Source organism: Lampetra planeri, chromosome 60 (assembly GCF_965212315.1).
Source record: "Lampetra planeri chromosome 60, kcLamPlan1.2.h2, whole genome shotgun sequence".
In the NCBI taxonomy this organism is placed as follows: Eukaryota; Metazoa; Chordata; class Hyperoartia; order Petromyzontiformes; family Petromyzontidae; genus Lampetra; species Lampetra planeri.
The window spans coordinates 2,237,711-2,264,915 of record NC_136166.1 but is presented as its reverse complement, the minus strand read 5'-3'; the positions used below and the strand labels follow the sequence as shown (position 1 = coordinate 2,264,915).

The following is a 27,205-nucleotide window of genomic DNA, read 5'->3' as shown; positions in this document are numbered from 1 at the left end:
ATTACGTAAAAAAAGGCAGTTGGTACCGGCGGGATTTGAACCCAAACCTCTAAAGAATGCAGAGACTTAATTCGGCACAAACGTCCACCCGGCCCTTTACCAATACTTTCGAAGCGCTTCCAGAAATGGCCAATGGGCATCATCACCAGGAGCTTGTCGTGAAATGATTTTAATTGTGTCGAAGCTAAAACAAATATTTTGCAGGTTGTGTTTTACATAAAACAAGATTTGGCAGCGGTGGGATTTGAACCCACGCCTCCAAAGAGACTGGAGCCTTAATCCAGCACCTTAGACCGCGCGGCCACGCTACCTGGTCATTGACAGCAGCAACAGAAATCGCAAAGGGGCATCATCACCAATGCCTAGTGGGAAAATTGTATTCAAAGAGTCGAGGCTGAAACACATTTTAAGGTCGTCATTACGTAAAAAAAGCAGTTGATACCGGCGGGATTTGAACCCAAACCTCCAAAGAATGCAGAGACTTAATTCGGCACCAACGACCACCCGGCCCCTTTACCATTATGTTCGAGCGCTTCCAGAAATGGCCAATGGGCATCATCACCAGGAGCTTGTCGTGAAATGATTTCAGTTGTGTCGAAGCTAAAACAAATATTTTGCAGGTTGTGTTTTACATAAAACTAGATTCGGCAGCGGTGGGATTTGAACCCACGCCTCCAAAGAGAGTGGAGCCTTATTCCGGCGCCTTAGACCGCTCGGCCACGCTACCTGGTAATTGACAGCAGCAACAGAAATCGCAAAGGGGCATCATCACCAATGACTAGTGGGAAAATTGTATTCAAAGAGTCGTGGCTGAAACACATTTTAAGGTCGTCATTACGTAAAAAAAGGCAGTTGGTACCGGCGGGATTTAAACCCAAACCTCCAAAGAATGCAGAGACTTAATTCGGCACAAACGTCCACCCGGCCCTTTACCAATACGTTCGAAGCGCTTCCAGAAATGGCCAATGGGCATCATCACCAGGAGCTTGTCGTGAAATTATTTTAATTGTGTCGAAGCTAAAACAAATATTTTGCAGGTTGTGTTTTACATAAAACAAGATTTGGCAGCAGTGGGATTTGAACCCACGCCTCCAAAGAGACTGGAGCCTTAATCTAGCGCCTAAGACCGCTCGGCCACACTACCTGGTCATTGACAGCAGCAACAAAAATCGCAAAGGGGCATTGTCATCAAAAGCTAGTGTTAATGTTGTATTAAAAGCGTCGTGGCTGAAACATATTTTTAAGTTCTTCATTCCTTAAAAAAGGCAGTTGGTACCGGCGGGATTTGAACCCAAACTTCCAAAGAATGCAGAGACTTAATTCGGCACCAACGACCACCCGGCCCCTTTACCAATATGTTCGAGCGCTTCCAGAAATGGCCAATGGGCATCATCACCAGAAGCTTGTCGTGAAATGATTTCAATTGTGTCGAAGCTAAAACAAATATTTTGCAGGTTGTGTTTTACATAAAACAAGATTTGGCAGCGGTGGGATTTGAACCCACGCCTCCAAAGAGACTGGAGCCTAAATCCAGCGCCTTAGACCGCTCGGCCACACTACCTGGTCATTGAGAGAAGCAACAGAAATCGCAAAGAGGCATCATCACCAATAGCTAGTGGGAAAATTGTATTAAAAGCGTCGTGGCTGAAACACATTTTTAAGTTCGTCATTCCGTAAAAAAAGGCAGTTGAAACCGGCGGGATTTGAACCCAAACCTCCAAAGAATGCAGAGACTTAATTCGGCACCAACGTCCACTCGGCCCCTTTACCAATATGTTCGAAGCGCTTCCAGAAATGGCCAATGGGCATCATTACCAGGAGCTTGTCGTGAAATTGTTTTATTTGTGTCGAAGCTAAAACAAATATTTTTGCAGGTTGTGTTTTGCATAAAACAAGATTTGGCAGCAGTGGGATTTGAACCCACGCCTCCTAAAGAGACTGGAGCCTTAATCCAGCGCCTTAGCCCGCTCGGCCACGCTACCTGGTCATTGACAGCAGAAACAGAAATCGCCAAGGGGCATTGTCATAAAAAGCTAGTGTTGAAGTTGTATTAAAAGCGTCGTGGCTGAAACACATTTTTAAGTTCGTCATTCCTTAAAAAAGGCAGTTGGTACCGGCGGGATTTGAACCCAAACCTCAAAAGAATGCAGAGACTTAATTCGGCACCAACGACCACCCGGCCCCTTTACCAATATGTTCGAGCGCTTCCAGAAATGGCCAATGGGCATCATCACCAGGAGCTTGTCGTGAAATGATTTCAATTGTGTCGAAGCTAAAACAAATATTTTGCAGGTTGTGTTTTACATAAAACAGGATTTGGCAGCGGTGGGATTTGAACCCACGCCTCCAAAGAGACTGGAGACTTAATCCAGCTCCTTAGACCGGTCGGCCACGCTACCTGGTCATTGACAGCAGCAACAGAAATCGCAAAGGGGCATCATCACCAATGCCTAGTGGGAAAATTGTATTCAAAGAGTCGAGGCTGAAACACATTTTAAGGTCGTCATTACGTAAAAAAGGCAGTTGATACCGGCGGGATTTGAACCCAAACCTCCAAAGAATGCAGAGACTTAATTCGGCACCAACGACCACCCTGCCCCTTTACCAATATGTTCGAGCGCTTCCAGAAATGGCCAATGGGCATCATCACCAGGAGCTTGTCGTGAAATGATTTCAATTGTGTCGAAGCTAAAACAAATATTTTGCAGGTTGTGTTTTACATAAAACAAGATTTGGCAGCGGTGGGATTTGAACCCACGCCTCCAAAGAGAGTGGAGCCTTACTCCAGCGCCTTAGACCACTCGGCCACGCTACCTGGTAATTGACAGCAGCAACAGAAATCGCAAAGGGGCATCATCACCAATGACTAGTGGGAAAATTGTATTCAAAGAGTCGTGGCTGAAACACATTTTAAGGTCGTCATTACGTAAAAAAAGGCAGTTGGTACCGGCGGGATTTGAACCCAAACCTCCAAAGAATGCAGAGACTTAATTAGGCACAAACGTCCACCCGGCCCTTTACCAATACGTTCGAAGCGCTTCCAGAAATGGCCAATGGGCATCATCACCAGGAGCTTGTCGTGAAATGATTTTAATTGTGTCGAAGCTAAAACAAATATTATGCAGGTTGTGTTTTACATAAAACAAGATTTGGCAGCGGTGGGATTTGAACCCACGCCTCCAAAGAGACTGGAGCCTTAATCCAGCGCCTTAGACCGCTCGGCCACGCTACCTGGTCATTGACAGCATCAAACAGAAATCGCAAAGGGGCATCATCACCAATGCCTAGTGGGAAAATTGTATTCAAAGAGTCGAGGCTGAAACACATTTTAAGGTCGTCATTACGTAAAAAAGGCAGTTGATACCGGCGGGATTTGAACCCAAACCTCCAAAGAACGCAGAGACTTAATTCGGCACCAACGACCACCCGGCCCCTTTACCAATATGTTCGAGCGCTTCCAGAAATGGCCAATGGGCATCATCACCAGGAGCTTGTCGTGAAATGATTTCAATTGTGTCGAAGCTAAAACAAATATTTTGCAGGTTGTGTTTTACATAAAACAAGATTTGGCAGCGGTGGGATTTGAACCCACGCCTACTCAAAGAGAGTGGAGCCTTATTCCAGCGCCTTAGACCGCTCGGCCACGCTACCTGGTAATTGACAGCAGCAACAGAAATCGCAAAGGGGCATCATCACCAATGACTAGTGGGAAAATTGTATTCAAAGAGTCGTGGCTGAAACACATTTTAAGGTCGTCATTACGTAAAAAAAGGCAGTTGGTACCGGCGGGATTTGAACCCAAACCTCAAAAGAATGCAGAGACTTAATTCGGCACCAACGACCACCCGGCCCCTTTACCAATATGTTCGAGTGCTTCCAGAAATGGCCAATGGGCATCATCACCAGGAGCTTGTCGTGAAATTGTTTTAATTGTGTCGAAGCTAAAACAAATATTTTTGCAGGTTGTGTTTTGCATAAAACAAGATTTGGCAGCGGTGGGATTTGAACCCACGCCTCCAAAGAGACTGGAGCCTTAATCCAGCGCCTTAGACCGCTCGGCCACGCTACCTGGTCATTGCGAGAAGCAACAGAAATCGCAAAGAGGCATCATCACCAATAGCTAGTGGGAAAATTGTATTAAAAGCGTCGTGGCTGAAACACATTTTTAAGTTCGTCATTCCGTAAAAAAAGGCAGTTGAAACCGGCGGGATTTGAACCCAAACCTCCAAAGAATGCAGAGACTTAATTCGGCACCAACGTCCACTCGGCCCCTTTACCAATATGTTCGAAGCGCTTCCAGAAATGGCCAATGGGCATCATTACCAGGAGCTTGTCGTGAAATTGTTTTATTTGTGTCGAAGCTAAAACAAATATTTTTGCAGGTTGTGTTTTGCATAAAACAAGATTTGGCAGCAGTGGGATTTGAACCCACGCCTCCTAAAGAGACTGGAGCCTTAATCCAGCGCCTTAGCCCGCTCGGCCACGCTACCTGGTCATTGACAGCAGAAACAGAAATCGCAAAGGGGCATTGTCATAAAAAGCTAGTGTTAAAGTTGTATTAAAAGCGTCGTGGCTGAAACACATTTTTAAGTTCGTCATTCCTTAAAAAAGGCAGTTGGTACCGGCGGGATTTGAACCCAAACCTCAAAAGAATGCAGATATTTAATTCGGCACCAACGACCACCCGGCCCCTTACCAATATGTTCGAGCGCTTCCAGAAATGGCCAATGGGCATCATCACCAGGAGCTTGTCGTGAAATGATTTCAATTGTGTCGAAGCTAAAACAAATATTTTGCAGGTTGTGTTTTACATAAAACAGGATTTGGCAGCGGTGGGATTTGAACCCACGCGTCCAAAGAGACTGGAGCCTTAATCCAGCGCCTTAGACCGCTCGGCCACACTACCTGGTCATTGACAGCGGCAACAGAAATCGCAAAGGGGCATCATCACCAATGCCTAGTGGGAAAATTGTATTCAAAGAGTCGAGGCTGAAACACATTTTAAGGTTGTCATTACGTAAAAAAAGGCAGTTGGTACCGGCGGGATTTGAACCCAAACCTCAAAAGAATGCAGAGACTTAATTCGGCACCAACGACCACCCGGCCCCTTTACCAATATGTTCGAGTGCTTCCAGAAATGGCCAATGGGCATCATCACCAGGAGCTTGTCGTGAAATTGTTTTAATTGTGTCGAAGCTAAAACAAATATTTTTGCAGGTAGTGTTTTGCATAAAACAAGATTTGGCAGCGGTGGGATTTGAACCCACGCCTCCAAAGAGACTGGAGCCTTAATCCAGCGCCTTAGACCGCTCGGCCACGCTACCTGGTCGTTGACAGCAGAAACAGAAATCGCCAAGGGGCATTGTCATAAAAAGCTAGTGTTGAAGTTGTATTAAAAGCGTCGTGGCTGAAACACATTTTTAAGTTCGTCATTCCTTAAAAAAGGCAGTTGGTACCGGCGGGATTTGAACCCAAACCTCAAAAGAATGCAGAGACTTCATTCGGCACCAACGACCACCCGGCCCCTTTACCAATATGTTCGAGCGCTTCCAGAAATGGCCAATGGGCATCATCACCAGGAGCTTGTCGTGAAATGATTTCAATTGTGTCGAAGCTAAAACAAATATTTTGCAGGTTGTGTTTTACATAAAACAGGATTTGGCAGCGGTGGGATTTGAACCCACGCCTCCAAAGAGACTGGAGACTTAATCCAGCTCCTTAGACCGGTCGGCCACGCTACCTGGTCGTTGATAGCAGCAACAGAAATCGCAAAGGGGCATCATCACCAATGCCTAGTGGGAAAATTGTATTAAAAGCGTCGTGGCTGAAACACCTTTTTAAGTTCGTCATTCCGTAAAAAAGGCAGTTGATACCGGCGGGATCTGAACCCAAACCTCCAAAGAATGCAGAGACTTAATTCGGCACCAACGACCACCCGGCCCCTTTACCAATATGTTCGAGCGCTTCCAGAAATGGCCAATGGGCATCATCACCAGGAGCTTGTTGTGAAATGATTTCAATTGTGTCGAAGCTAAAACAAATATTTTGCAGGTTGTGTTTTACATAAAACAAGATTTGGCAGCCGTGGGATTTGAACCCACGCATCCAAAGAGAGTGGAGCCTTATTCCAGCGCCTTAGACCGCTCAGCCACGCTACCTGGTAATTGACAGCAGCAACAGAAATCGCAAAGGGGCATCATCACCAATGACTAGTGGGAAAATTGTATTCAAAGAGTCGTGGCTGAAACACATTTTAAGGTCGTCATTACGTAAAAAAAGGCAGTTGGTACCGGCGGGATTTGAACCCAAACCTCAAAAGAATGCAGAGACTTAATTCGGCACCAACGACCACCCGGCCCCTTTACCAATATGTTCGAGTGCTTCCAGAAATGGCCAATGGGCATCATCACCAGGAGCTTGTCGTGAAATTGTTTAAATTGTGTCGAAGCTAAAACAAATATTTTTGCAGGTTGTGTTTTGCATAAAACAAGATTTGGCTGCGGTGGGATTTGAACCCACGCCTCCAAAGAGACTGGAGCCTTAATCCAGCGCCTTAGACTGCTCGGCCACGCTACCTGGTCATTGACAGCAGAAACAGAAATCGCAAAGGGGCAATGTCATAAAAAGCTAGTGTTGAAGTTGTATTAAAAGCGTCGTGGCTGAAACACATTTTTGAGTTCGTCATTCCTTAAAAAAGGCAGTTGGTACCGGCGGGATTTGAACGCAAACCTCCAAAGAATGCAGAGACTTAATACGGCACCAACGACCACCCGGCCCCTTTACCAATATGTTCGAGCGCTTCCAGAAATGGCCAATGGGCATCATCACCAGGAGCTTGTCGTGAAATGATTTCAATTGTGTCGAAGCTAAAACAAATATTTTGCAGGTTGTGTTTTACATAAAACAGGATTTGGCAGCAGTGGGATTTGAACCCACGCCTCCAAAGAGACTGGAGCCTTAATCCAGCGCCTTAGACCGCTCGGCACACGCTACCTGGTCATTGACAGCAGCAACAGAAATCGCAAAGTGGCATCATCACCAATGCCTAGTGGGAAAATTGTATTCAAAGAGTCGAGGCTGAAACACATTTTAAGGTCGTCATTACGTAAAAAAGGCAGTTGATACCGGCGGGATTTGAACCCAAACCTCCAAAGAATGCATAGACTTAATTCGGCACCAACGACCACCCGGCCCCTTTACCATTATGTTCGAGCGCTTCCAGAAATGGCCAATGGGCATCATCACCAGGAGCTTGTCGTGAAATGATTTCAATTGTGTCGAAGCTAAAACAAATATTTTGCAGGTTGTGTTTTACATAAAACAAGATTTGGCAGCGGTGGGATTTGAACCCACGCCTCCAAAAAGAGTGGAGCCTTATTCCAGCGCCTTAGACCGCTCGGCCATGCTACCTGGTAATTGACAGCAGCAACAGAAATCGCAAAGGGGCATCATCACCAATGACTAGTGGGAAAATTGTATTCAAAGAGTCGTGGCTGAAACACATTTTAAGGTCGTCATTACGTGAAAAAAGGCAGTTGGTACCGGCGGGATTTAAACCCAAACCTCCAAGGAATGCAGAGACTTAATTCGGCACAAACGTCCACCCGGCCCTTTACCAATACGTTCGAAGCGCTTCCAGAAATGGCCAATGGGCATCATCACCAGGAGCTTGTCGTGAAATTATTTTAATTGTGTCGAAGCTAAAACAAATATTTTGCAGGTTGTGTTTTACATAAAACAAGATTTGGCAGCGGTGGGATTTGAACCCACGCCTCCAAAGAGACTGGAGCCTTAATCCAGCGCCTTAGACCGCTCGGCCACGCTACCTGGTCGTTGGTAGCAGCAACAGAAATCGCAAAGAGGCATCATCACCAATAGCTAGTGGGAAAATTGTATTAAAAACGTCGTGGCTGAAACACCTTTTTAAGTTCGTCATTCCGTAAAAAAGGCAGTTGATACCGGCGGGATTTGAACCCAAACCTCCAAAGAATGCAGAGACTTAATTCGGCACCAACGTCCACCCGGCCCTTTGCCAATATGTTCGAGCGCTTCCAGAAATGGCCAATGGGCATCATCACCAGGAGCTTGTCGTGAAATGATTTCAATTGTGTCGAAGCTAAAACAAATATTTTGCAGGTTGTGTTTTACATAAAACAAGATTTGGCAGCAGTGGGATTTGAACCCACGCCTGCCAAAGAGAGTGGTGCCTTATTCCAGCGCCTTAGACCGCTCGGCCACGCTACTTGGTAATTGACAGCAGCAACAGAAATCGCAAAGGGGCATCATCACCAATGACTAGTGGGAAAATTGTATTCAAAGAGTCGTGGCTGAAACACATTTTAAGGTCGTCCATTACGTAAAAAAAGGCAGTTGGTACCGGCGGGATTTGAACCCAAACCTCTAAAGAATGCAGAGACTTAATTCGGCACAAACGTCCACCCGGCCCTTTACCAATACTTTCGAAGCGCTTCCAGAAATGGCCAATGGGCATCATCACCAGGAGCTTGTCGTGAAATGATTTTAATTGTGTCGAAGCTAAAACAAATATTTTGCAGGTTGTGTTTTACATAAAACAAGATTTGGCAGCGGTGGGATTTGAACCCACGCCTCCAAAGAGACTGGAGCCTTAATCCAGCACCTTAGACCGCGCGGCCACGCTACCTGGTCATTGACAGCAGCAACAGAAATCGCAAAGGGGCATCATCACCAATGCCTAGTGGGAAAATTGTATTCAAAGAGTCGAGGCTGAAACACATTTTAAGGTCGTCATTACGTAAAAAAAGCAGTTGATACCGGCGGGATTTGAACCCAAACCTCCAAAGAATGCAGAGACTTAATTCGGCACCAACGACCACCCGGCCCCTTTACCATTATGTTCGAGCGCTTCCAGAAATGGCCAATGGGCATCATCACCAGGAGCTTGTCGTGAAATGATTTCAGTTGTGTCGAAGCTAAAACAAATATTTTGCAGGTTGTGTTTTACATAAAACTAGATTCGGCAGCGGTGGGATTTGAACCCACGCCTCCAAAGAGAGTGGAGCCTTATTCCGGCGCATTAGACCGCTCGGCCACGCTACCTGGTAATTGACAGCAGCAACAGAAATCGCAAAGGGGCATCATCACCAATGACTAGTGGGAAAATTGTATTCAAAGAGTCGTGGCTGAAACACATTTTAAGGTCGTCATTACGTAAAAAAAGGCAGTTGGTACCGGCGGGATTTAAACCCAAACCTCCAAAGAATGCAGAGACTTAATTCGGCACAAACGTCCACCCGGCCCTTTACCAATACGTTCGAAGCGCTTCCAGAAATGGCCAATGGGCATCATCACCAGGAGCTTGTCGTGAAATTATTTTAATTGTGTCGAAGCTAAAACAAATATTTTGCAGGTTGTGTTTTACATAAAACAAGATTTGGCAGCAGTGGGATTTGAACCCACGCCTCCAAAGAGACTAGAGCCTTAATCCAGCGCCTTAGACCGCTCGGCCAAGCTACCTGGTCGTTGATAGCAGCAACAGAAATCGCAAAGAGGCATCATCACCAATAGCTAGTGGGAAAATTGTATTAAACGCGTCGTGGCTGAAACACCTTTTTAAGTTCGTCATTCCGTAAAAAAGGCAGTTGATACCGGCGGGATTTGAACCCAAACCTCCAAAGAATGCAGAGACTTAATTCGGCACCAACGTCCACCCGGCCCTTTGCCAATATGTTCGAGCGCTTCCAGAAATGGCCAATGGGCATCATCACCAGGAGCTTGTCGTGAAATGATTTCAATTGTGTCGAAGCTAAAACAAATATTTTGCAGGTTGTGTTTTACATAAAACAAGATTTGGCAGCGGTGGGATTTGAACCCACGCCTCCAAAGAGAGTGGTGCCTTATTCCAGCGCCTTAGACCGCTCGGCCACGCTACCTGGTAATTGACAGCAGCAACAGAAATCGCAAAGGGGCATCATCACCAATGACTAGTGGGAAAATTGTATTCAAAGAGTCGTGGCTGAAACACATTTTAAGGTCGTCCATTACGTAAAAAAAGGCAGTTGGTACCGGCGGGATTTGAACCCAAACCTCTAAAGAATGCAGAGACTTAATTCGGCACAAACGTCCACCCGGCCCTTTACCAATACGTTCGAAGCGCTTCCAGAAATGGCCAATGGGCATCATCACCAGGAGCTTGTCGTGAAATGATTTTAATTGTGTCGAAGCTAAAACAAATATTTTGCAGGTTGTGTTTTACATAAAACAAGATTTGGCAGCGGTGGGATTTGAACCCACGCCTCCAAAGAGACTGGAGCCTTAATCCAGCGCCTTAGACCGCTCGGCCACGCTACCTGGTCATTGACAGCAGAAACAGAAATCGCAAAGAGGCATTGTCATAAAAAGCTAGTGTTAAAGTTGTATTAAAAGCGTCGTGGCTGAAACACATTTTTAAGTTCGTCATTCCTTAAAAAAGGCAGTTGGTACCGGCGGGATTTGAACCCAAACCTCCAAAGAATTCAGAGACTTAATTCGGCACCAACGACCACCCGGCCCCTTTACCATTATGTTCGAGCGCTTCCAGAAATGGCCAATGGGCATCATCACCAGGAGCTTGTCGTGAAATGATTTCAATTGTGTCGAAGCTAAAACAAATATTTTGCAGGTTGGGTTTTACATAAAACAAGATTTGGCAGCGGTGGGATTTGAACCCACGCCTCCAAAGAGAGTGGAGCCTTATTCCAGCGCCTTAGACCGCTCGGCCACGCTACCTGGTAATTGACAGCAGCAACAGAAATCGCAAAGGGGCATCTTCACCAATGACTAGTGGGAAAATTGTATTCAAAGAGTCGTGGCTGAAACACATTTTAAGGTCGTCATTACGTAAAAAAAGGCAGTTGGTACCGGCGGGATTTAAACCCAAACCTCCAAAGAATGCAGAGACTTAATTCGGCACAAACGTCCACCCGGCCCTTTACCAATACGTTCGAAGCGCTTCCAGAAATGGCCAATGGGCATCATCACCAGGAGCTTGTCGTGAAATTGTTTAAATTGTGTCGAAGCTAAAACAAATATTTTTGCAGGTTGTGTTTTACATAAAACAAGATTTGGCAGCGGTGGGATTTGAACCCACGCCTCCAAAGAGACTGGAGCCTTAATCCAGCGCCTTAGACCGCTCGGCCACGCTACCTGGTCGTTGATAGCAGCAACAGAAATCGCAAAGAGGCATCATCACCAATAGCTAGTGGGAAAATTGTATTAAAAGCGTCGTGGCTGAAACACCTTTTTAAGTTCGTCATTCCGTAAAAAAAGGCAGTTGATATCGGCGGGATTTGAACCCAAACCTCCAAAGAATGCAGAGACTTAATTCGGCACCAACGTCCACCCGGCCCTTTGCCAATATGTTCGAGCGCTTCCAGAAATGGCCAATGGGCATCATCACCAGGAGCTTGTCGTGAAATGATTTCAATTGTGTCGAAGCTAAAACAAATATTTTGCAGGTTGTGTTTTACATAAAACAAGATTTGGCAGCGGTGGGATTTGAACCCACGCCTCCAAAGAGAGTGGAGCCTTATTCCAGCGCCTTAGACGGCTCGGCCACGCTACCTGGTAATTGACAGCAGCAACAGAAATCGCAAAGGGGCATCATCACCAATGACTAGTGGGAAAATTGTATTCAAAGAGTCGTGGCTGAAACACATTTTAAGGTCGTCCATTACGTAAAAAAGGCAGTTGGTACCGGCGGGATTTGAACCCAAACCTCTAAAGAATGCAGAGACTTAATTCGGCACAAACGTCCACCCGGCCCTTTACCAATACGTTCGAAGCGCTTCCAGAAATGGCCAATGGGCATCATCACCAGGAGCTTGTCGTGAAATGATTTGAATTGTGTCGAAGCTAAAACAAATATTTTGCAGGTTGTGTTTTACATAAAACAAGATTTGGCAGCGGTGGGATTTGAACCCACGCCTCCAAAGAGACTGGAGCCTTAATCCAGCGCCTTAGACCGCTCGGCCACGCTACCTGGTCATTGACAGCAGAAACAGAAATCGCAAAGGGGCATTGTCATAAAAAGCTAGTGTTAAAGTCGTATTAAAAGCGTCGTGGCTGAAACACATTTTTAAGTTCGTCATTCCTTAAAAAAGGCTGTTGGTACCGGCGGGATTTGAACCCAAACCTCAAAAGAATGCAAAGACTTAATTCGGCACCAACGACCACCCGGCCCCTTTACCAATATGTTCGAGCGCTTCCAGAAATGGCCAATGGGCATCATCACCAGGAGCTTGTCGTGAAATGATTTCAATTGTGTCGAAGCTAAAACAAATATTTTGCAGGTTGTGTTTTACATAAAACAAGATTTGGCAGCGGTGGGATTTGAACCCACGCCTCCAAAGAGAGTGGAGCCTTATTCCAGCGCCTTAGACCGCTCGGCCACGCTACCTGGTAATTGACAGGAGCAACAGAAATCGCAAAGGGGCATCATCACCAATGACTAGTGGGAAAATTGTATTCAAAGAGTCGTGGCTGAAACACATTTTAAGGTCTTCATTACGTAAAAAAAGGCAGTTGGTACCGGCGGGATTTAAACCCAAACCTCCAAAGAATGCAGAGACTTAATTCGGCACAAACGTCCACCCGGCCCTTTACCAATACGTTCGAAGCGCTTCCAGAAATGGCCAATGGGCATCATCACCAGGAGCTTGTCGTGAAATTGTTTAAATTGTGTCGAAGCTAAAACAAATATTTTTGCAGGTTGTGTTTTACATAAAACAAGATTTGGCAGCGGTGGGATTTGAACCCACGCCTCCAAAGAGACTGGAGCCTTAATCCAGCGCCTTAGACCGCTCGGCCACGCTACCTGGTCGTTGATAGCAGCAACAGAAATCGCAAAGAGGCATCATCACCAATAGCTAGTGGGAAAATTGTATTAAAAGCGTCGTGGCTGAAACACCTTTTTAAGTTCGTCATTCCGTAAAAAAGGCAGTTGATATCGGCGGGATTTGAACCCAAACCTCCAAAGAATGCAGAGACTTAATTCGGCACCAACGTCCACCCGGCCCTTTGCCAATATGTTCGAGCGCTTCCAGAAATGGCCAATGGGCATCATCACCAGGAGCTTGTCGTGAAATGATTTCAATTGTGTCGAAGCTAAAACAAATATTTTGCAGGTTGTGTTTTACATAAAACAAGATTTGGCAGCGGTGGGATTTGAACCCACGCCTCCAAAGAGAGTGGAGCCTTATTCCAGCGCCTTAGACGGCTCGGCCACGCTACCTGGTAATTGACAGCAGCAACAGAAATCGCAAAGGGGCATCATCACCAATGACTAGTGGGAAAATTGTATTCAAAGATTCGTGGCTGAAACACATTTTAAGGTCGTCCATTACGTAAAAAAGGCAGTTGGTACCGGCGGGATTTGAACCCAAACCTCTAAAGAATGCAGAGACTTAATTCGGCACAAACGTCCACCCGGCCCTTTACCAATACGTTCGAAGCGCTTCCAGAAATGGCCAATGGGCATCATCACCAGGAGCTTGTCGTGAAATGATTTGAATTGTGTCGAAGCTAAAACAAATATTTTGCAGGTTGTGTTTTACATAAAACAAGATTTGGCAGCGGTGGGATTTGAACCCACGCCTCCAAAGAGACTGAAGCCTTAATCCAGCGCCTTAGCCCGCTCGGCCACGCTACCTGGTCATTGACAGCAGAAACAGAAATCGCAAAGGGGCATTGTCATAAAAAGCTAGTGTTAAAGTCGTATTAAAAGCGTCGTGGCTGAAACACATTTTTAAGTTCGTCATTCCTTAAAAAAGGCTGTTGGTACCGGCGGGATTTGAACCCAAACCTCAAAAGAATGCAAAGACTTAATTCGGCACCAACGACCACCCGGCCCCTTTACCAATATGTTCGAGCGCTTCCAGAAATGGCCAATGGGCATCATCACCAGGAGCTTGTCGTGAAATGATTTCAATTGTGTCGAAGCTAAAACAAATATTTTGCAGGTTGTGTTTTACATAAAACAAGATTTGGCAGCGGTGGGATTTGAACCCACGCCTCCAAAGAGAGTGGAGCCTTATTCCAGCGCCTTAGACCGCTCGGCCACGCTACCTGGTAATTGACAGGAGCAACAGAAATCGCAAAGGGGCATCATCACCAATGACTAGTGGGAAAATTGTATTCAAAGAGTCGTGGCTGAAACACATTTTAAGGTCTTCATTACGTAAAAAAAGGCAGTTGGTACCGGCGGGATTTAAACCCAAACCTCCAAAGAATGCAGAGACTTAATTCGGCACAAACGTCCACCCGGCCCTTTACCAATACGTTCGAAGCGCTTCCAGAAATGGCCAATGGGCATCATCACCAGGAGCTTGTCGTGAAATGATTTGAATTGTGTCGAAGCTAAAACAAATATTTTGCAGGTTGTGTTTTACATAAAACAAGATTTGGCAGCGGTGGGATTTGAACCCACGCCTCCAAAGAGACTGGAGCCTTAATCCAGCGCCTTAGACCGCTCGGCCACGCTACCTGGTCGTTGACAAGAGCAACAGAAATCGCAAAGAGGCATCATCACCAATAGCTAGTGGGAAAATTGTATTAAAAGCGTCGTGGCTGAAACACCTTTTTAAGTTCGTCATTCCGTAAAAAAGGCAGTTGATACCGGCGGGATTTGAACCCAAACCTCCAAAGAATGCAGAGACTTAATTCGGCACCAACGACCACCCGGCCCCTTTACCAATATGTTCGAGCGCTTCCAGCAATGGCCAATGGGCATCATCACCAGGAGCTTGTCGTGAAATGATTTCAATTGTGTCGAAGCTAAAACAAATATTTTGCAGGTTGTGTTTTACATAAAACAAGATTTGGCAGCGGTGGGATTTGAACCAACGCCTCCAAAGAGAGTGGAGCCTTATTCCAGCGCCTTAGACCACTCGGCCACGCTACCTGGTAATTGACAGCAGCAACAGAAATCGCAAAGGGACATCATCACCAATGACTAGTGGGAAAATTGTATTCAAAGAGTCGTGGCTGAAACACATTTTAAGGTCGTCATTACGTAAAAAAAGGCAGTTGGTACCAGCGGGATTTAAACCCAAACCTCCAAAGAATGCAGAGACTTAATTCGGCACAAACGTCCACCCGGCCCTTTACCAATACGTTCGAAGCGCTTCCAGAAATGGCCAATGGGCATCATCACCAGGAGCTTGTCGTGAAATGATTTTAATTGTGTCGAAGCTTAAACAAATATTTTGCAGGTTGTGTTTTACATAAAACAAGATTTGGCAGCGGTGGGATTTGAACCCACGCCTCCAAAGAGACTGGAGCCTTAATCCAGCGCCTTAGACCGCTCGGCCACGCTACCTGGTCGTTGACAGCAGCAACAGAAATCGCAAAGAGGCATCATCACCAATAGCTAGTGGGAAAATTGTATTAAAAGCGTCGTGGCTGAAACACCTTTTTAAGTTCGTCATTCCGTAAAAAAGGCAGTTGATACCGGCGGGATTTGAACCCAAACCTCCAAAGAATGCAGAGACTTAATTCGGCACCAACGTCCACCCGGCCCTTTGCCAATATGTTCGAGCGCTTCCAGAAATGGCCAATGGGCATCATCACCAGGAGCTTGTCGTGAAATGATTTCAATTGTGTCCAAGCTAAAACAAATATTTTGCAGGTTGTGTTTTACATAAAACAAGATTTGGCAGCAGTGGGATTTGAACAAACGCCTCCAAAGAGAGTGAAGCCTTATTCCAGCGCCTTAGACCGCTCGGCCACGCTACCTGGTAATTGACAGCAGCAACAGAAATCGCAAAGGGGCATCACCACCAATGACTAGTGGGAAAATTGTATTCAAAGAGTCGTGGCTGAAACACATTTTAAGGTCGTCATTACGTAAAAAAAGGCAGTTGGTACTGGCGGGATTTGAACCCAAACCTCTAAAGAATGCAGAGACTTAATTCGGCACAAACGTCCACCCGGCCCTTTACCAATACGTTCGAAGCGCTTCCAGAAATGGCCAATGGGCATCATCACCAGGAGCTTGTCGTGAAATGATTTTAATTGTGTCGAAGCTAAAACAAATATTTTGCAGGTTGTGTTTTACATAAAACAAGATTTGGCAGCGGTGGGATTTGAACCCACGCCTCCAAAGGGACTGGAGCCTTAATCCAGCGCCTTAGACCGCTCAGCCACGCTACCTGGTCATTGACAGCAGAAACAGAAATCGCAAAGGGGCATTGTCATAAAAAGCTAGTGTTAAAGTTGTATTAAAAGCGTCGTGGCTGAAACACATTTTTAAGTTCGTCATTCCTTAAAAAAGGCAGTTGGTACCGGCGGGATTTGAACCCAAACCTCCAAAGAATGCAGAGACTTAATTCGGCACCAACGACAACCCGGCCCCTTTACCAATATGTTCGAGCGCTTCCAGAAATGGCCAATGGGCATCATCACCAGGAGCTTGTCGTGAAATGATTTCAATTGTGTCGAAGCTAAAACAAATATTTTGCAGGTTGTGTTTTACATTAAACAGGATTTGGCAGCAGTGGGATTTGAACCCACGCCTCCAAAGAGACTGGAGCCTTAATCCAGCGCCTTAGACCGCTCGGCCACGCTACCTGGTCATTGACAGCAGCAACAGAAATCGCAAAGGGGCATCATCACCAATGCCTAGTGGGAAAATTGTATTCAAAGAGTCGAGGCTGAAACACATTTTAAGGTCGTCATTACGTAAAAAAGGCAGTTGATACCGGCGGGATTTGAACCCAAACCTCCAAAGAATGCAGAGACTTAATTCGGCACCAACGACCACCCGGCCCCTTTACCATTATGTTCGAGTGCTTCCAGAAATGGCCAATGGGCATCATCACCAGGAGCTTGTCGTGAAATGATTTCAATTGTGTCGAAGCTAAAACAAATATTTTGCAGGTTGGGTTTTACATAAAACAAGATTTGGCAGCGGTGGGATTTGAACCCACGCCTCCAAAGAGAGTGGAGCCTTATTCCAGCGCCTTAGACCGCTCGGCCACGCTACCTGGTAATTGACAGGAGCAACAGAAATCGCAAAGGGGCATCATCACCAATGACTAGTGGGAAAATTGTATTCAAAGAGTCGTGGCTGAAACACATTTTAAGGTCGTCATTACGTAAAAAAGGCAGTTGGTACCGGCGGGATTTAAACCCAAACCTCCAAAGAATGCAGAGACTTAATTCGGCACAAACGTCCACCCGGCCCTTTACCAATACGTTCGAAGCGCTTCCAGAAATGGCCAATGGGCGTCATCACCAGGAGCTTGTCGTGAAATTATTTTAATTGTGTCGAAGCTAAAACAAATATTTTGCAGGTTGTGTTTTACATAAAACAAGATTTGGCAGCGGTGGGATTTGAACCCACGCCTCCAAAGAGACTGGAGCCTTAATCCAGCGCCTTAGACCGCTCAGCCACGCTACCTGGTCGTTGATAGCAGCAACAGAAATCGCAAAGAGGCATCATCACCAATAGCTAGTGGGAAAATTGTATTAAAAGCGTCGTGGCTGAAACACATTTTTAAGTTCGTCATTCCTTAAAAAAAGCTGTTGGTACCGGCGGGATTTGAACCCAAACCTCAAAAGAATGCAGAGACTTAATTCGGCACCAACGACCACCCGGCCCCTTTACCAATATGTTCGAGCGCTTCCAGAAATGGCCAATGGGCATCATCACCAGGAGCTTGTCGTGAAATTATTTCAATTGTGTCGAAGCTAAAACAAATATTTTGCAGGTTGTGTTTTACATAAAACAAGATTTGGCAGCGGTGGGATTTGAACCCACGCCTCCAAAGAGACTGGAGCCTTAATCCAGCGCCTTAGACCGCTCGGCCACGCTACCTGGTCATTGACAGCAGAAACAGAAATCGCAAAGGGGCATTGTCATAAAAAGCTAGTGTTAAAGTTGTATTAAAAGCGTCGTGGCTGAAACACATTTTTAAGTTCGTCATTCCTTAAAAAAGGCTGTTGGTACCGGCGGGATTTGAACCCAAACCTCAAAAGAATGCAGAGACTTAATTCGGCACCAACGACCACCCGGCCCCTTTACCAATATGTTCGAGCGCTTCCAGAAATGGCCAATGGGCATCATCACCAGGAGCTTGTCGTGAAATGATTTCAATTGTGTCGAAGCTAAAACAAATATTTTGCAGGTTGTGTTTTACATAAAACAAGATTTGGCAGCGGGGGGATTTGAACCCACGCCTCCAAAGAGAGTGGAGCCTTATTCCAGCGCCTTAGACCGCTCGGCCACGCTACCTGGTAATTGACAGGAGCAACAGAAATCGCAAAGGGGCATCATCACCAATGACTAGTGGGAAAATTGTATTCAAAGAGTCGTGGCTGAAACACATTTTAAGGTCTTCATTACGTAAAAAAAGGCAGTTGATTCCGGCGGAATTTGAACCCAAACCTCCAAAGAATGCAGAGACTTAATTCGGCACCAACGACCACCCGGCCCCTTTGCCAATATGTTCGAGCGCTTCCAGAAATGGCCAATGGGCATCATCACCAGGAGCTTGTCGTGAAATGATTTTAATTGTGTCGAAGCTAAAACAAATATTTTGCAGGTTGGGTTTTACATAAAACAAGATTTGGCAGCGGTGGGATTTGAACCCACGCCTCCAAAGAGAGTGGAGCCTTATTCCAGCGCCTTAGACCGCTCGGCCACGCTACCTGGTAATTGACAGCAGCAACAGAAATCGCAAAGGGGCATCATCACCAATGACTAGTGGGAAAATTGTATTCAAAGAGTCGTGGCTGAAACACATTTTAAGGTCGTCATTACGTAAAAAAGGCAGTTGGTACCGGCGGGATTTGAACCCAAACCTCTAAAGAATGCAGAGACTTAATTCGGCACAAACGTCCACCCGGCCCTTTACCAATACGTTCGAAGCGCTTCCAGAAATGGCCAATGGGCATCAACACCAGGAGCTTGTCGTGAAATGATTTGAATTGTGTCGAAGCTAAAACAAATATTTTGCAGGTTGTGTTTTACATAAAACAAGATTTGGCAGCGGTGGGATTTGAACCCACGCCTCCAAAGAGACTGGAGCCTTAATCCAGCGCCTTAGACCGCTCGGCCACGCTACCTGGTCATTGACAGCAGAAACAGAAATCGCAAAGGGGCATTGTCATAAAAAGCTAGTGTTAAAGTTGTATTAAAAGCGTCGTGGCTGAAACACATTTTTAAGTTCGTCATTCCTTAAAAAAGGCTGTTGGTACCGGCGGGATTTGAACCCAAACCTCAAAAGAATGCAGAGACTTAATTCGGCACCAACGACCACCCGGCCCCTTTACCAATATGTTCGAGCGCTTCCAGAAATGGCCAATGGGCATCATCACCAGGAGCTTGTCGTGAAATGATTTCAATTGTGTCGAAGCTAAAACAAATATTTTGCAGGTTGTGTTTTACATAAAACAAGATTTGGCAGCGGTGGGATTTGAACCCACGCCTCCAAAGAGAGTGGAGCCTTATTCCAGCGCCTTAGACCGCTCGGCCACGCTACCTGGTAATTGACAGGAGCAACAGAAATCGCAAAGGGGCATCATCACCAATGACTAGTGGGAAAATTGTATTCAAAGAGTCGTGGCTGAAACACATTTTAAGGTCTTCATTACGTAAAAAAAGGCAGTTGATACCGGCGGAATTTGAACCCAAACCTCCAAAGAATGCAGAGACTTAATTCGGCACCAACGACCACCCGGCCCCTTTACCAATATGTTCGAGCGCTTCCAGAAATGGCCAATGGGCATCATCACCAGGAGCTTGTCGTGAAATTATTTCAATTGTGTCGAAGCTAAAACAAATATTTTGCAGGTTGTGTTTTACATAAAACAAGATTTGGCAGCGGTGGGATTTGAACCAACGCCTCCAAAGAGAGTGGAGCCTTATTCCAGCGCCTTAGACCACTCGGCCACGCTACCTGGTAATTGACAGCAGCAACAGAAATCGCAAAGGGACATCATCACCAATGACTAGTGGGAAAATTGTATTCAAAGAGTCGTGGCTGAAACACATTTTAAGGTCGTCATTACGTAAAAAAAGGCAGTTGGTACCGGCGGGATTTAAACCCAAACCTCCAAAGAATGCAGAGACTTAATTCGGCACAAACGTCCACCCGGCCCTTTACCAATACGTTCGAAGCGCTTCCAGAAATGGCCAATGGGCATCATCACCAGGAGCTTGTCGTGAAATGATTTTAATTGTGTTGAAGCTAAAACAAATATTTTGCAGGTTGTGTTTTACATAAAACAAGATTTGGCAGCGGTGGGATTTGAACCCACGCCTCCAAAGAGACTGGAGCCTTAATCCAGCGCCTTAGACCGCTCGGCCACGCTACCTGGTCGTTGACAGCAGCAACAGAAATCGCAAAGAGGCATCATCACCAATAGCTAGTGGGAAAATTGTATTAAAAGCGTCGTGGCTGAAACACCTTTTTAAGTTCGTCATTCCGTAAAAAAGGCAGTTGATACCGGCGGGATTTGAACCCAAACCTCCAAAGAATGCAGAGACTTAATTCGGCACCAACGTCCACCCGGCCGTTTGCCAATATGTTCGAGCGCTTCCAGAAATGGCCAATGGGCATCATCACCAGGAGCTTGTCGTGAAATGATTTCAATTGTGTCGAAGCTAAAACAAATATTTTGCAGGTTATGTTTTACATAAAACAAGATTTGGCAGCAGTGGGATTTGAACCCACGCCTCCAAAGAGAGTGGAGCCTTATTCCAGCGCCTTAGACCGCTCGGCCACGCTACCTGGTAATTGACAGCAGCAACAGAAATCGCAAAGGGGCATCATCACCAATGACTAGTGGGAAAATTGTATTCAAAGAGTCGTGGCTGAAACACATTTTAAGGTCGTCATTACGTAAAAAAAGGCAGTTGGTACTGGCGGGATTTGAACCCAAACCTCTAAAGAATGCAGAGACTTAATTCGGCACAAACGTCCACCCGGCCCTTTACCAATACGTTCGAAGCGCTTCCAGAAATGGCCAATGGGCATCATCACCAGGAGCTTGTCGTGAAATGATTTTAATTGTGTCGAAGCTAAAACAAATATTTTGCAGGTTGTGTTTTACATAAAACAAGATTTGGCAGCGGTGGGATTTGAACCCACGCCTCCAAAGAGACTGGAGCCTTAATCCAGCGCCTTAGACCGCTCGGCCACGCTACCTGGTCATTGACAGCAGAAACAGAAATCGCAAAGGGGCATTGTCATAAAAAGCTAGTGTTAAAGTTGTATTAAAAGCGTCGTGGCTGAAACACATTTTTAAGTTCGTCATTCCTTAAAAAAGGCAGTTGGTACCGGCGGGATTTGAACCCAAACCTCAAAAGAATGCAGAGACTTAATTCGGCACCAACGACCACCCGGCCCCTTGCCAATATGTTCGAGCACTTCCAGAAATGGCCAATGGGCATCATCACCAGGAGCTTGTCGTGAAATGATTTCAATTGTGTCGAAGCTAAAACAAATATTTTGCAGGTTGTGTTTTACATAAAACAAGATTTGGCAGCGGTGGGATTTGAACCCACGCCTCCAAAGAGACTGGAGCCTTAATCCAGCACCTTAGACCGCTCGGCCACGCTACCTGGTCATTGACAGCAGAAACAGAAATCGCAAAGGGGCATTGTCATAAAAAGCTAGTGGGAAAATTGTATTCAAAGAGTCGTGGCTGAAACACATTTTAAGGTCGCCATTACGTAAAAAAAGGCAGTTGGTACCGGCGGGATTTAAACCCAAACCTCCAAAGAATGCAGAGACTTAATTCGGCACAAACGTCCACCCGGCCCTTTACCAATACGTTCGAAGCGCTTCCAGAAATGGCCAATGGGCATCATCACCAGGAGCTTGTCGTGAAATGATTTCAATTGTGTCGAAGCTAAAACAAATATTTTGCAGGTTGTGTTTTACATAAAACAAGATTTGGCAGCGGTGGGATTTGAACCCACGCCTCCAAAGAGAGTGGAGCCTTATTCCAGCGCCTTAGACCGCTCGGCCACGCTACCTGGTAATTGACAGCAGCAACAGAAATCGCAAAGGGGCATCATCACCAATGACTAGTGGGAAAATTGTATTCAAAGAGTCGTGGCTGAAACACATTTTAAGGTCGTCATTACGTAAAAAAAGGCAGTTGGTACCGGCGGGATTTGAACCCAAACCTCTAAAGAATGCAGAGACTTAATTCGGCACAAACGTCCACCCGGCCCTTTACCAATACGTTCGAAGCGCTTCCAGAAATGGCCAATAGGCATCATCACCAGGAGCTTGTCGTGAAATGATTTTAATTGTGTCGAAGCAAAAACAAATATTTTGCAGGTTGTGTTTTACATAAAACAAGATTTGGCAGCGGTGGGATTTGAACCCACGCCTCCAAAGAGACTGGAGCCTTAATCCAGCGCCTTAGACCGCTCGGCCACGCTACCTGGTCATTGACAGCAGCAACAGAAATCGCAAAGAGGCATCATCACCAATAGCTAGTGGGAAAATTGTATTAAAAGCGTCGTGGCTGAAACACCTTTTTAAGTTCGTCATTCCGTAAAAAAGGCAGTTGATACCGGCGGGATTTGAACCCAAACCTCCAAAGAATGCAGAGACTTAATTCGGCACCAACGTCCACCCGGCCCCTTTACTAATATGTTCGAGCGCTTCCAGAAATGGCCAATGGGCATCATCACCAGGAGCTTGTCGTGAAATGATTTCAATTGTGTCGAAGCTAAAACAAATATTTTGCAGGTTGTGTTTTACATAAAACAAGATTTTGGAGTGGTGGGATTTGAACCCACGCCTCCAAAGAGACTGGAGCCTAAATCCAGCGCCTTAGACCGCTCGGCCACGCTACCTGGTCATTGACAGCGGCAACAGAAATCGCAAAGAGGCATCATCACCAATAGCTAGTGGGAAAATTGTATTAAAAGCGTCGTGGCTGAAACACATTTTTAAGTTCGTCATTCCGTAAAAAAGGCAGTTGATACCGGCGGGATTTGAACCCAAACCTCCAAAGAATGCAGAGACTTAATTCGGCACAAACGTCCACCCGGCCCTTTACCAATACGTTCGAAGCGCTTCCAGAAATGGCCAATGGGCATCATCACCAGGAGCTTGTCGTGAAATGATTTTAATTGTGTCGAAGCTAAAACAAATATTTTGCAGGTTGTGTTTTACATAAAACACGATTTGGCAGCGGTGGGATTTGAACCCACGCCTCCAAAGAGACTGGAGCCTTAATCCAGCGCCTTAGACCGCTCGGCCACGCTACCTGGTCATGGACAGCAGCAACAGAAATCGCAAAGAGGCATCATCACCAATAGCTAGTGGGAAAATTGTATTAAAAGAGTCGTGGCTGAAACACCTTTTTAAGTTCGTCATTCCGTAAAAAAGGCAGTTGATACCGGCGGGATTTGAACCCAAACCTCCAAAGAATGCAGAGACTTAATTCGGCACAAACGTCCACCCGGCCCCTTTACCAATACGTTTGAAGCGCTTCCAAAAATGGCCAATGGGCATCATCACCAGGAGCTTGTCGTGAAATTATTTTAATTGTGTTGAAGCTAAAACAGGAAATTCATGCAGCGGCGTCGAGGAGCGGATGAATCGCCCTTGGCCTACCGAGGGGCACTGTTGGCGTTTGCCATGGCCGCCTACCCGATTCGTCAGCCGATCTCCTGAATCCTCTCATCCTTTCTAGAATGATTGAGTTGTCCCAGGAACTTAACATATCATTACCGGTGTGCAGCCACGAACCGCTAACGTCTCGATGGGCGGCGCGCTGTTTGGACGCCAAGTTCAACCTCAAACGCTGGGACCGGATGGCTGCATGGACGGGAGATCCTGAGATAGACGGGCCACCGTTGGGATGGGCCCCACGTCGTATCGTCCACGGCTCCAACGACTCCAGCGATGACGAGGTGATGGCAGACGTTCCTCGCTGGGTCCCGAAACGCCGGCCACGCGAGCAGCGTGATGGGGCCGGACATCCACGAGCGGGGACCAGGGCGACCGACCGCCGGGCGGCGGCGGCCACATTTTTCAAGTGTGGCCGACGAGGCCATTTCGCCCGGGATTGCCGCTGCCGACTTCAACCTCCTCAGCTCCCGTCGGGCCGACTTCCATCTCCTCTACCGGACGCGGATCCACGGCACCCTTGGGCAAGTCGGCACATATCGGACACCCGGCAGGTCTTGACACATCACGCATCCACTCGCACCCATGTTTGCACTCCTGAAGGGAATTGTGGGTCACCTGGGTCGATGCCACACTCGGTTACACAATGGAAAAAATTGCCTCCAAGGGTGGTGGCAGCCGCGTCGGGGTCCTCGACGGTACGGGGTACTATCGATGGGATCGATGTCCGTATTTTGGTAGACACTGGCGCGTCTGCAACCATCATTTCCGATGTTATTTTTCATCTCCTATCCGACCGGCTAACGATGCATGTGAAGTATAGTAAACTACGGCGGGAAACCACTTGACGGGTAGCACACTTTATTCACACTTGGGTTGTCACAATAACACGTGTTGACACTAGAGCTCACGCTACACGTTCCACCTGACACGGGTGGTAACTACTGCTCACGCTACACGTTCCACCTGACACGGGTGGTAACTACTGCTCACGCTACACGTTCCACCCGGCTACACACACACGGGCATTCCAGCCCCGTAGCATCCGGGGGAACCTCTAGACCCACCCCAGCTTGGATACGGATCACGACCACTGGGTCCCGTGGCCCGGTCCTCACACGGACGTCCGGCCCCCGGGTCCCAAGGTCCCGCCTCTGAGCCACACAGGGCCCCGGTCCTTACAAGGACAGCGGGACTAGGTGTCTCAGGGCCCTATCTCTTCCTCCTCCGTCTTCCGTCTTCACTGGTCACCAACTTCTCCTCGAGCTCCCGCGCGCACCGCCTTATATAACCCTCCGCTCCAAGGAGATGGAGCCTATGCGGACCGTGATGCGAGCACCCACCCTAACCGACCAATCATCACACGCTGCCACACGATCCCTTCTTTTGCCAGCACACATAACCAATCCCCACGCGCTGCCACACGATCCATCACTGTCAGCGCGCGTCACCAACACACAGCCAATCACCACGCGCTACCCCACGATCCTTACTACCAGCGCGTATCACCACTACACATGTGTAGTAAGTATTCAGGAGGCTTGACGACGGGATCGGAGGCACACTTATTTATTAACACCAACTTGTGTACAGTAGCGGGTACACACAGTACTTAAGGGGTTAACGCCCCTTTACTCAGCTAACAGGGAGACACAACATCTAACCCCGCTAACCTAAGCCCAAGTCCTCCACTACGGAGCTAAGGGAGGCTACCTATCCCAGCCCTGGTCAAGCTGGGATCCCGGCACCCTGAGTCTGGGCTCTCGGGGCCACGCCACCGGCTTGCCCTGGTCGGCCCTGACAAGGACAGCGAGCCAGGGGAGCTCCGGGGCCTATGCTAGCTGGTCTTCGGTCTTCGCTGGTTAAAGCTGATACCCCGACCTCGAGCCCTCCGGCTCACCACCTTTTATAGTACTCGGCCCCCGGGAGGGGCCCATGGGGGATGCAGGTGCGGATGTCGGTGTGAGCACCTCCTCTGTGTACGGCCCTAACCACGCCCCCTGTGTTTGTTAGCCATCCGCGCCCATACACAATAACACCTCTACACATGCGTTGCTGCGAATGGGGGTAGCATGTTTATTTTGGGGCGAGTAGATGTGCGCATTGCTATAGGGAATATCACCGCAGTGGGACCAGTTTTGATCTCGCGTTCATTGGCTGTCCCATGCTTATTGGGCACTGATTTCCTTTGTCGGATGCCCGTTAAAATACTCGTCGATCAAGGTTGCTTGGAAATGCCAGGGGGCCGTAGAATGTCCTTCCTACCGTCCCTGCTGGGCCGTTCACCCCCAGGAAACGCTGTTAATGCGATTGTTGCTGTCACGGTAGAAGTACCATCAGGCTCACAAATGCCTATTCCGCTGCGTTATCGAAAGCGGTTGGAAGCCGCGGACGATGCGAAGGGTGTGTTGTTGTCCCCGTCGAACTCTGTAGCAAAAACCTTTTCCCTAGTGGCGGCTCAAACTATCGTTCGGCCTGGTCAGGCCCCGTTTATACAAGTGTTAAATGGAGGCCCAGACCGGGTCGTCGTCCCGGCTGGCTCGGTGTTGGCTCACGCCACTACCGATTTCACCAGCTTTGAGAGCGACCAACCCACAAAAATGGCCGCTGGTGTGCCACGATCTGATCGTTCGGACGAATTGTGCGGGGAAAATACGTCCTTGTCGGCCATGCAGCGGAGCACCTTGCATTCACTATTGTCGGAGTACGCTGACGTTTTCAGTAAAAACGATTTGGATTTGGGCCATACCTCGCTCTTGTTGCATCATATCGACACCGGTGTGGCGGGACCGATTTGTATGCACCCGCATCGCATGAGCCCTGCAGAAAGGGAACACGTGCATGGCGCGGTGGACGACATGTTGGCGGCCGATATAATTTTGCCGTCCAACAGTCCTTGGGGCGCACCGGTGGTGTTGGTTAAAAAGAAGGATGGTGGAACGAGGTTTTGTGTAGACTTCCGCCGATTAAATAAGATATCCGTGGCGGACGCATACCCCTTGCCACGGATGGACGACTCGTTGGACGCTTTGTCGGGGGCAAATTTCTTTTCTACCCTCGACCTGCCATCTGGGTTTTGGCAGCTTCCCCTCGATCACGCGTCCAGACCGAAAACGGCGTTCCGCACGCCGTAGGGCCTCTTTGAGTTTAACCGCCTACCTATGGGTTTGAATGCAGCACCGGCGACGTTCCAATGCCTGATGGAACTGGTGCTAGCGGGGTGCAGTGGGAAACGTGCCTCATATATTTGGACGATATCATCGTATTCAGTCGCACCTTCGAAGAACACCTCCAACGACTGGAGACTGTCTTTCAGAGGATGCGGTCGGCTGACCTTAAATTTAAGCCAAGGAAGTGCCACCTTTTGCAACGATCTGTCCGCTACCTGGGACACATCGTCAGCTCTGACGTTGTGTCCACGGACCCTCAGAAAACGTCGTGTGTCCGAGAGTGGCCCACGCCCACTTCAGTGGGCGGCGTATGGTGGTTTATAGGGTTCGCATCCTACTATCGCCGATTTGTTAAGAATTTCGCGACGCTGGCTAAGCCGCTGCATGTTCGGACAGGGAAGAATCAGAGATTTAAATGGG

At 47.3% G+C, this 27,205-nt stretch overlaps 27 non-coding genes across 27 annotated transcripts; all 27 read right to left on the bottom strand.

Annotated features, from left to right (window-relative positions):
- Positions 1–1,479: 1,479 nt before the first annotated feature.
- Positions 1,480–1,561, bottom strand: TRNAL-UAG (transfer RNA leucine (anticodon UAG)). The gene has a single exon. It is a non-coding gene; the product is annotated as a tRNA-Leu (tRNA).
- A 338-nt stretch (positions 1,562–1,899) lies between these two features.
- On the bottom strand, positions 1,900–1,982 carry TRNAL-AAG (transfer RNA leucine (anticodon AAG)). Its single transcript has one exon. It is a non-coding gene; the product is annotated as a tRNA-Leu (tRNA).
- A 1,168-nt stretch (positions 1,983–3,150) lies between these two features.
- TRNAL-AAG (transfer RNA leucine (anticodon AAG)) lies at positions 3,151–3,232 on the bottom strand. The gene has a single exon. It is a non-coding gene; the product is annotated as a tRNA-Leu (tRNA).
- Positions 3,233–3,987: 755 nt separating this feature from the next.
- On the bottom strand, positions 3,988–4,069 carry TRNAL-AAG (transfer RNA leucine (anticodon AAG)). Its single transcript has one exon. It is a non-coding gene; the product is annotated as a tRNA-Leu (tRNA).
- A 338-nt stretch (positions 4,070–4,407) lies between these two features.
- Positions 4,408–4,490, bottom strand: TRNAL-AAG (transfer RNA leucine (anticodon AAG)). Its single transcript has one exon. It is a non-coding gene; the product is annotated as a tRNA-Leu (tRNA).
- A 334-nt stretch (positions 4,491–4,824) lies between these two features.
- On the bottom strand, positions 4,825–4,906 carry TRNAL-AAG (transfer RNA leucine (anticodon AAG)). Its single transcript has one exon. It is a non-coding gene; the product is annotated as a tRNA-Leu (tRNA).
- A 336-nt stretch (positions 4,907–5,242) lies between these two features.
- Positions 5,243–5,324, bottom strand: TRNAL-AAG (transfer RNA leucine (anticodon AAG)). The gene has a single exon. It is a non-coding gene; the product is annotated as a tRNA-Leu (tRNA).
- Positions 5,325–6,911: 1,587 nt separating this feature from the next.
- TRNAL-AAG (transfer RNA leucine (anticodon AAG)) lies at positions 6,912–6,994 on the bottom strand. The gene has a single exon. It is a non-coding gene; the product is annotated as a tRNA-Leu (tRNA).
- Positions 6,995–7,745: 751 nt separating this feature from the next.
- TRNAL-AAG (transfer RNA leucine (anticodon AAG)) lies at positions 7,746–7,827 on the bottom strand. Its single transcript has one exon. It is a non-coding gene; the product is annotated as a tRNA-Leu (tRNA).
- A 2,420-nt stretch (positions 7,828–10,247) lies between these two features.
- Positions 10,248–10,329, bottom strand: TRNAL-AAG (transfer RNA leucine (anticodon AAG)). The gene has a single exon. It is a non-coding gene; the product is annotated as a tRNA-Leu (tRNA).
- Positions 10,330–11,082: 753 nt separating this feature from the next.
- TRNAL-AAG (transfer RNA leucine (anticodon AAG)) lies at positions 11,083–11,164 on the bottom strand. The gene has a single exon. It is a non-coding gene; the product is annotated as a tRNA-Leu (tRNA).
- A 752-nt stretch (positions 11,165–11,916) lies between these two features.
- On the bottom strand, positions 11,917–11,998 carry TRNAL-AAG (transfer RNA leucine (anticodon AAG)). Its single transcript has one exon. It is a non-coding gene; the product is annotated as a tRNA-Leu (tRNA).
- Positions 11,999–12,751: 753 nt separating this feature from the next.
- On the bottom strand, positions 12,752–12,833 carry TRNAL-AAG (transfer RNA leucine (anticodon AAG)). Its single transcript has one exon. It is a non-coding gene; the product is annotated as a tRNA-Leu (tRNA).
- Positions 12,834–13,584: 751 nt separating this feature from the next.
- TRNAL-AAG (transfer RNA leucine (anticodon AAG)) lies at positions 13,585–13,666 on the bottom strand. The gene has a single exon. It is a non-coding gene; the product is annotated as a tRNA-Leu (tRNA).
- Positions 13,667–14,418: 752 nt separating this feature from the next.
- TRNAL-AAG (transfer RNA leucine (anticodon AAG)) lies at positions 14,419–14,500 on the bottom strand. The gene has a single exon. It is a non-coding gene; the product is annotated as a tRNA-Leu (tRNA).
- Positions 14,501–15,252: 752 nt separating this feature from the next.
- Positions 15,253–15,334, bottom strand: TRNAL-AAG (transfer RNA leucine (anticodon AAG)). Its single transcript has one exon. It is a non-coding gene; the product is annotated as a tRNA-Leu (tRNA).
- Positions 15,335–16,085: 751 nt separating this feature from the next.
- On the bottom strand, positions 16,086–16,167 carry TRNAL-AAG (transfer RNA leucine (anticodon AAG)). Its single transcript has one exon. It is a non-coding gene; the product is annotated as a tRNA-Leu (tRNA).
- A 335-nt stretch (positions 16,168–16,502) lies between these two features.
- TRNAL-AAG (transfer RNA leucine (anticodon AAG)) lies at positions 16,503–16,584 on the bottom strand. The gene has a single exon. It is a non-coding gene; the product is annotated as a tRNA-Leu (tRNA).
- A 750-nt stretch (positions 16,585–17,334) lies between these two features.
- TRNAL-AAG (transfer RNA leucine (anticodon AAG)) lies at positions 17,335–17,416 on the bottom strand. Its single transcript has one exon. It is a non-coding gene; the product is annotated as a tRNA-Leu (tRNA).
- A 335-nt stretch (positions 17,417–17,751) lies between these two features.
- Positions 17,752–17,833, bottom strand: TRNAL-AAG (transfer RNA leucine (anticodon AAG)). Its single transcript has one exon. It is a non-coding gene; the product is annotated as a tRNA-Leu (tRNA).
- Positions 17,834–19,001: 1,168 nt separating this feature from the next.
- On the bottom strand, positions 19,002–19,083 carry TRNAL-AAG (transfer RNA leucine (anticodon AAG)). Its single transcript has one exon. It is a non-coding gene; the product is annotated as a tRNA-Leu (tRNA).
- A 1,169-nt stretch (positions 19,084–20,252) lies between these two features.
- On the bottom strand, positions 20,253–20,334 carry TRNAL-AAG (transfer RNA leucine (anticodon AAG)). Its single transcript has one exon. It is a non-coding gene; the product is annotated as a tRNA-Leu (tRNA).
- A 751-nt stretch (positions 20,335–21,085) lies between these two features.
- TRNAL-AAG (transfer RNA leucine (anticodon AAG)) lies at positions 21,086–21,167 on the bottom strand. Its single transcript has one exon. It is a non-coding gene; the product is annotated as a tRNA-Leu (tRNA).
- Positions 21,168–21,501: 334 nt separating this feature from the next.
- TRNAL-AAG (transfer RNA leucine (anticodon AAG)) lies at positions 21,502–21,583 on the bottom strand. Its single transcript has one exon. It is a non-coding gene; the product is annotated as a tRNA-Leu (tRNA).
- Positions 21,584–22,335: 752 nt separating this feature from the next.
- On the bottom strand, positions 22,336–22,417 carry TRNAL-AAG (transfer RNA leucine (anticodon AAG)). The gene has a single exon. It is a non-coding gene; the product is annotated as a tRNA-Leu (tRNA).
- A 330-nt stretch (positions 22,418–22,747) lies between these two features.
- TRNAL-UAG (transfer RNA leucine (anticodon UAG)) lies at positions 22,748–22,834 on the bottom strand. The gene has a single exon. It is a non-coding gene; the product is annotated as a tRNA-Leu (tRNA).
- Positions 22,835–23,169: 335 nt separating this feature from the next.
- On the bottom strand, positions 23,170–23,251 carry TRNAL-AAG (transfer RNA leucine (anticodon AAG)). The gene has a single exon. It is a non-coding gene; the product is annotated as a tRNA-Leu (tRNA).
- Positions 23,252–27,205: the final 3,954 nt, after the last annotated feature.